This window comes from Monomorium pharaonis, unplaced genomic scaffold, assembly GCF_013373865.1.
Source record: "Monomorium pharaonis isolate MP-MQ-018 unplaced genomic scaffold, ASM1337386v2 scaffold_37, whole genome shotgun sequence".
NCBI lineage: Eukaryota > Metazoa > Arthropoda > Insecta > Hymenoptera > Formicidae > Monomorium > Monomorium pharaonis.
The window spans coordinates 18,385-26,272 of NW_023415659.1; the positions used below are offsets into that span (position 1 = coordinate 18,385).

At 38.8% G+C, this 7,888-nt stretch overlaps 1 pseudogene; it reads left to right on the top strand.

Annotated features, from left to right (window-relative positions):
• Positions 1-7,264, top strand: part of LOC118648321 — an 11,264-nt pseudogene extending 4,000 nt beyond the window's left edge.
• Positions 7,265-7,888: the final 624 nt, after the last annotated feature.

Below are 7,888 nucleotides of genomic sequence, written 5' to 3' on the forward strand. Positions count from 1 at the left end.
CGTTTTCAAACAACAAAACATAATTCCTTTAAAAAACTGTCGAGCTCTTTTGACAACCTGCGCGACGGCTAACTTATTTCCGAAGAGACCGTGAGCTGAGTTGGGGCGTACGCTGCGACGCCACAGTTGTTCCGGTCGGTGCGAATCAAACGACATGAGCTCAAATTCACGGGGCTAATCAAGTCGGAGATAAAAAGATCGAGAACATAAAAAAGACACACTCGACGCAAGTAGCTTTCACAAGAAATTTAACTTGTCTCACTTTGCGATATATTTTGCGGATTCTCGTTCCGTCCGAAATATTTACGATATCCTTGAATTCCTAAGATATCAAACTGGCAGATCCAGGAGATTTCATGTGCCGTCCTGTCGATTATTACTCGGAGCCGGTGCACCTTGTCACTTTTTCCTTCGGTCAAGTCAACCTATCAACGATGAACACGATCATACTTGCAAAAAACGGTTTGGGTTGGATCGTCGCTGGTATTCCCGCGAAACATATATTATTAAGGAGCGTGTGTCATGTCTTAACAAGTCCTACGATCGCAACTTGCAAAGTTTTTGGACGATAGAAGAAGTCGCGGCCAGTAAATTAAATCACTCGAGGATCAATTCCGAACACATTTTACAATCATCACTACTCGTACATGCGAGGGGCGATATGTCGTGCGCCTCCATTCGATATTCTGAACATCATCTCGGGCGATTCGCGCCACTTCGCATTAAACGCCTACTTCGTTAGAAGCAAAGTAACATCGTGACACCGTTCTTAAAATCAGAAGAGCTCGTGTCATCGAGCAGAATACAAAACTCTAGGGCACATGTCGTTAGTTGTGTCCGCCCTGAAACGACTAATTTGTACTCTGCCCGCACCACGCGGTGTAAACAATCAAGCAATACTACTAAAAGTTCGATCGTGTTCGACGCGTCGGCTAAAATCAAGGATAATGTATCGTTAAACGATCTCCTGATGGTAGGGCCATACTTCAGGAAGATTTATTTTCTCATCGATTAGCTTTCGCATCGTTATCAGTACGTTTATAAACGCGTGACATCGTCAAAAAAGGACCGCAGTGTTAGTTTCACGAGGACGCTAGCGTATCAAATGATCCTATGGCGCGAAATGATGAGATCAAGAAATATCAATTAAACACACTTACTTCGGCCTTTCCTCATCCCCCTTTCTCGCGAATCCCGCGCCATGCAACAGCTCGCAGACGACGACGGGCATTTATTTCCTAATGCTGGCCGCAGTGCATTAAAACAAACCCTTATACTTGACCCCGACTTTTATCGGGCGCGAATCTGTTCAAGAGGCTCGTAATTTACGAGAGAAATTAATCGCGCTTTACTACGCGGCGGTTTGCCATACGACAATGGGCACAAACGACGCGCGCGTGATTACGGGATCTCGAACAACGCGTTGCACGCCAATTATTTTTAGGTGACGTCATTTCATTAAAAACGCTTCGGTATGATCGTGAATACGCGCAACCGACAAGATATGCTATTACGCACGTAAATCGAAATATCAGGGATATTATGCCAAACGGAAAATTTTCGGAATCGCAAAAAGTCGATCCATTAGGTTTGTTAGGCCAGTAATCTATACGCTAAACAATTAACTGCAAGATTTATGGCGCCTCTCCAGGGTACACTGGGACGGAATCCGCCACAAAACATTTATTTAAATGGTCCTAATTCCCCAGCAATTCAATGCAATAGACATATGTCTTTTGACCGTGAAATATTCATAAGCGGACACCGGGCATTCAATTACACTGGATTGTGACGCCAGTTGCGTCGATACGGGGGCGTTATCTACGTACGATCGTCGATAAGAAATAAAATTTAAAGCGTTTGTAAGTCTTATGCTAAATCTCGTGGTAGCGCCGTTACAAGGCCGCTTACAATACCTCGTGCTCGAGTTGTGCGGAGCGTTTTTGTTACTGTGCGCGCTTATATCGCGAGATACGGACACGTTTAACATGTCATACCCAATAAAGTAGTATTCTGGTGCGATTCCACCATAGTCTACATTGGCTACAAAACGGCCGCCTCACCTGCTTAAACTTACGTTGCAAAATCGCGTAATAGAGCTCGTGAACTTACTGAAAACGCCGCGTGCGTAACCGTTACGGTCCCGAAGACAATCCCAGCGGAGCGTTTCGAGGGGTCAATTGCCACACTGCCTTTTAAAGAATGATAAATGGCGTGTCGGCCGGTATGGCTAATAAGAGACGAATCTGAGTGGGCCGGAATCGGACAATGCCAAACTGTTGAGCGTACCTGAATTAAAACGACACATTTGTTTACCACATCCGTCGCCGATCTCAGTATTTTAGAAAATACTCGTCTCCTCAAAGCTGTGTCGAATCCGTGGCAATTGTCTTCGCGTCCGACTGACCAACACTTACCCGCGGCCCCATTAATGTCCCGGAAGAATGAACGCAGCCGAGAAATTTCGAATAATCAAATACTGTCAATCGTCTACGTTTGCCTACGAATTAAAAAACTAAAAATGGAACGATCGACCTTATCAGGCAATTAATTAGCTTGAGTCCTTCCTTAGATAAGACGGCGTATTACGCGTGGGAGGACGTCTGCATCTCGATTTACCCACGCCACAAACAACATCCGATGCTGCTCCCCAGTCGAAATTCGCGTGATGACCGAATTATACGCGAGGTTCAGAAAAACACTTCATCCCGTATTCCAGGAACTCTGTTGCGCTTAAGGCAAGTTTGCTGCTCGATGGCGAAATCAAGTTCGGAAAATAATAGTGCATGCGTGCGTTGCAAAGATTCGATTCACGAGTGACGAACTATAAATGGTGTACTATTACCTGAATCTCGCGTCTGCGAGACGCATACCTTACGAAAACGGGCTTGATTTTTGCGGTCCTTTCTTGTAAAAGAAAGAAAACATCGAAATGATTTCGAATCAGGCATACGTATGCGTGTTCGTAGTATGACCATAAAGGCGGTGCATTAGACTTGTACGCGCACTAACTTCCGACGGATTCCTAGCGCACTTACGACGATTCGTCGCAAGACCCGCGGTTTCCCAAACAATATATTCGACACACGAACGAATTTCGTGGGCGCAAATAATCAATTACGGGAATTATACGTGCCTATTTAATTCTCACGAACATACCGAAACTCGTCAACCGAACGCAATTAAGTAACCATATTCATGCCATTTTATACCTCCTACCGCTCACCATTCGGGCGGACTTTGGAGTCTATGTTAAAATTTTCAAACACCATTTCAAGCGCGTGGTAGGCGATTTATTGTTTACGTTCGAAGATTGAGTCACTTTCACCACGAAATAGAAGGCATTTCTAAATTCGAGACCTATAACTCTCATATCATCGACCCGACATTTACCTGCCCTTACCCCTGCCCATTATCTAATTGGCCAACCAATAACGCTCTTCCCGTAGGCGATTTGCGATCAATTACCAGAAAATCGCTATCCGTGGCAACACATCACAAAGGTGCGACAGACTTCTGGCGAGCGCTGGCATTTCGAGTAGCTAATGACTTCAGAAGCGTGTGCAAATGGCATAAGGATCCCCGCAATTTTAATCGGTGGTGCTGTTGTACTCGTCAAGGAGAGGAATCTTCCGTGCCCCCATTGGGCATGGGGCCAATCACGAACTCTACCCTGCAAAGAGTGAATAACCCGGGCAGCGACCTTAGACATCAATGGAGAAGTGGAGACGTGGTCCGTAAAAACGCTATGTCCGCTTCCTGTAGATAAGAATTTTCGTTCAGTCCGCATACACAAATCATCGTAAAACACACACAATCATATATGCAGCCGACCAAATTAATTAACAAAAACGGATACACGTATACAAAATCTAGATTATGAATCCTTTGATCGTACCCCTCTCAACGGGGAGTATGTTTGCGTATAGAAATCGTAATATATATATATAAAATCATAATAGTAAAGCATATAGAGGCATTGGCATTGGGTGTTAGTGCTCGAGAATCGTGGCGTGACGTCGGCATCAATACATGACCATATTTCAGGAAGAGTTGTTTTTAAGGCCGTCGTCAACGATCGTTCTTTTGTCTAAAATAACGCAATTAAAATTAAAAAAAAGGGAATTGAAAGTCGGAAATCGTATGTACTTTTGGGAAAGGATCTCAATTCTTTGTTCGGGCCCCCGGTATTCAAGACGGTTTCCTCTCTCTCCGGTTCACGCAAGTTATCGCTACGATCTCGAAACGTGCGACGCACTGCCATTAGTGATTGTAGATCCACGGATCTTCAACGAATTATTAACCGGTCGTTACGCATCATATTGATATTTGCAGCGACTCAGTTCGCGTGTGCTCCTAGGCGTGTGTGCCGCCTAATACAATCATAATCCGGGCGCACTCAGGGCATACGTGTTCCTAGGCGTTGTCGCTGTGAAATAGTGCGTGCGCGATCGAAAGCTTCTACTAATATAAAATAAAACTGTCAAATAAAACGATCGGTATCTCGGATGTTGTCAATAAACTCCCTATATAAAGTGCTATAATTATAAGACTTTTATTGTATCCTAAACGTGGTGGGATGGCAAACATTCATTTCTGGTTAATCGCATAAACATTATTTTTTAATAAAATTTAAATGTAACTTATAAAAAAGTATATTGACAATGCGAAAAAATAGCTCCATTTCTTTACATCTCTTAGTTTTCTCCAGTAAAATGTGCAAAGTTTAATTCTTGTTTCTAGCTCATAGTTATGTTTTCTCTTATATTGTTTAATATATTTAATCAGCTTGACACCTAAAGTATCCTCAAAATTCACCATAGACTTCATATGCTGACAAAATATTAAAATTAATTTGTGATTGAAAAATATAATATTTTTATACCATTCTAATATTTTATTCTATTTTGGCTTGTATTATTTCCCACGAAGTCCATAACTTTTATACCAGGTTATACTTACATAAATGATAAAACAATATATAATATTGTAAGAGGTGGTTAATATTAATACTTTTGTTTTTAATCATATCTGTAGCACGATAATAAAACTGAATATATTAACAACATGATTTTCCACAACTGTGTCAGTCGCGCATCCTTTTTTTAATTTCTGCATTAACCTTGGCGACTTCTATTATGTTGTAGGATTATGACAAAAGTGGAGAAATGGGAGTGAAATTTGATTATTTTTTTACCACTTTAATCTTCCTACTTAAAATTTTTTATTGATATAAATTTTCTATAAATTTTATTTTTAAAGTAAATTGTGGAAATAAAGTTTGAAAACTGAAGAATACGCTTACTTTCCTTTCAATTATATTTTTGATGTTTCATCATTTTATAATAGTAAACTTTAATTATTTGCTATAGGAGTTTATTTCAAAATTTTTTTTATTCTTATCGTAGCTTTAAACTCGTTCATGCGCACTCAATTTGGAAATGCTTGTCTTATAATATAGTTATTTGTACACACTGCGATGAGTTAGCTAATTGACCGTAAGTGCGGGAAAATAGAGACGCACTCGCCTTCGATTCGTATGACACCCGCATGTTTGGGTAATAGCGCGAGTCTTAGTGTTGCACACAATAGTTTTTATCAATCTGTGCATCGAAATATTGATCTTACTGTTAGTGAGGTGAGAAAAGGACTACTTTCGGTGCACAGGTAGCAAAAAATGATTTTATGATCCTAGTTTTTTTTTTATATTTGAACAGGTGTGAAAACTGTCGATGAAATGAACTTGAAGAAGAACTGTTTACGTGGTCTATATGCTTATGGGTGTGAGAAACCCATCTGCATTCAACAACGTGCCATTTTCCCTTGTACAGGGGGCTCGATGTGATTGCTCAGGCCCAGTCTGGTTTAGACATTTTAAATTATCATATAGTAAAAAATTGTGACTATAAATCTTGTACAGTTTATTATTATATAATCTCGATTTTTCTACTCATTTAAAACAGTACTGGAAAAAACTGCAACGTCTCAATATCGATTCGTCAACAAAATAGACCAACATTACAGGAATGCCAGTGCCTTGATCCTTGCCCAACCCGTGAATTCAGCGCCACAAGTAAGCTAGAAATATTTGTTTTTAATACAGTAAGTTATGTTCAGCGAAAAAGTATTTTAATAATGTACTGATTTTTGTTTAGATCCAGAAAGTCGTATAGCTCTAGGAGACTTTCATGCACCGGAATGTCACGCATGATTGGTGGCACCAACGTTCGTGAGGATATGCGAAAACTGATCAAGGTGTTCACGTGGTTGTTGGTACGCCCGCAGAGGTTTACGATATGATTGCAGCCGACGAGCCTTCGATCAAGTAGCATCAAACTGTTCGTGATCGGATGGGCCGATTGAAATGCTTTTCTCGAGATTTAAAGATCAATTCTGATGTAATTCAATTATTACCTAACGAAGTTAGGTAATATGAAAGATACGTTTGAGCAGATATAGATTGTATTACCATGACTATCTAATAGATAGATTTATTTTATTTATAGAAAGTATCTTTTTCGGACAAGTCCACAAATCATCAAGATGAAAAGTGCAGTATACCTTATAATAGTAAGTTAACAAATATTATAAAATACAGGTGGTCGTAATATGTCCATTTTTGACAAATTGTACATGAATTGGCATCGTGCCTGATCATGAAAGTGTTATCTTTTGTCTGGAATAATAGTCAGCCTAAATGCAAACAATTATTGGTGGACATAGCCCCTAATAATAATTCATAATCTAAAAATTCAATTGTCACTTTTAATATTTCTGTATAGCAACAAAACCTTATTACAATACCTGTGTACAGCATGATGCTCGATCATATTGCACACACATTTATAGTATACATTCAGTAAAGCAGTTTTTGTTTTTTTTTTATTTCGACGTATATTTGTATTATATTATTCAATATCGTCATTTGGTTTTTTGCGTACTTTCAACTTTTTTTTCTAATGTTATGTATCTTTTTTTCAGGTTATATTGTATCTGCGCCATGCCATCCCGATGTTTGGATGTATCCAAATGTTTATGCGGAATCCATTCGTTTTTGGTTACAAAACGAGGAGCTAACATTAGGGGTATCAAACAATTTTTTGTTTTAGTCGAACGTCGAAGATTGGTAAATTGGAGACTCTATGTCGATTTGTACGACACTTTGAGTATCCCCAGGCTTTATCTTCGCACTAGCGGCGTAAAGTCGGATTGGTTACCGAGAAGCATGCATAAACGCGACTTCACTGTTTCCCATGCATTGTGACATGGACAGAAGGAAACGCGTCTTATCATGCTCATTCCGTACTGGACATCTCGAGTCTTGATTCTACCGATCTTCTGGCACCGGGTTATTGATGTGCACACGTTTTCGCTTTGTTATTAATTATGATTTACCTATGCCAACCGAGAAAATTATATTCCTTCGGTAATTATTATTTATATACTTTTATTATAATTTTGAAAATAAACGTGAAAATTAATTTTATAATTTATTTGAAGCAAACGGACATTTTCTTAATGATAAAAATAGAAACCATTATTAAAACATATATTTTATAATTAAACAAATATTACATTTTATGTTTATAATTCCCCTTTAACAATCGTAATTTCAAGAATCATGATTTTTTTTAAGAATTGCAATCCATATCTTGACATTTTATATTTAAAGCATTATACTTAAATTTTACCGAATAATAAAAAATTAATAACTTAAAAGTTATTTGCAAAACAAAATAAGCTTTAAGTTTTTATATCTATTAAAAGTGCAGACGAATTTAGTCACAAATTGCATGAATTTTGCGTTTAAACTTCTTTTTTTGTTTTTACGTTCTCTTAAGTTTATATATTTATATCTACAAGAATTTGTAGATACTTATATTCTTTT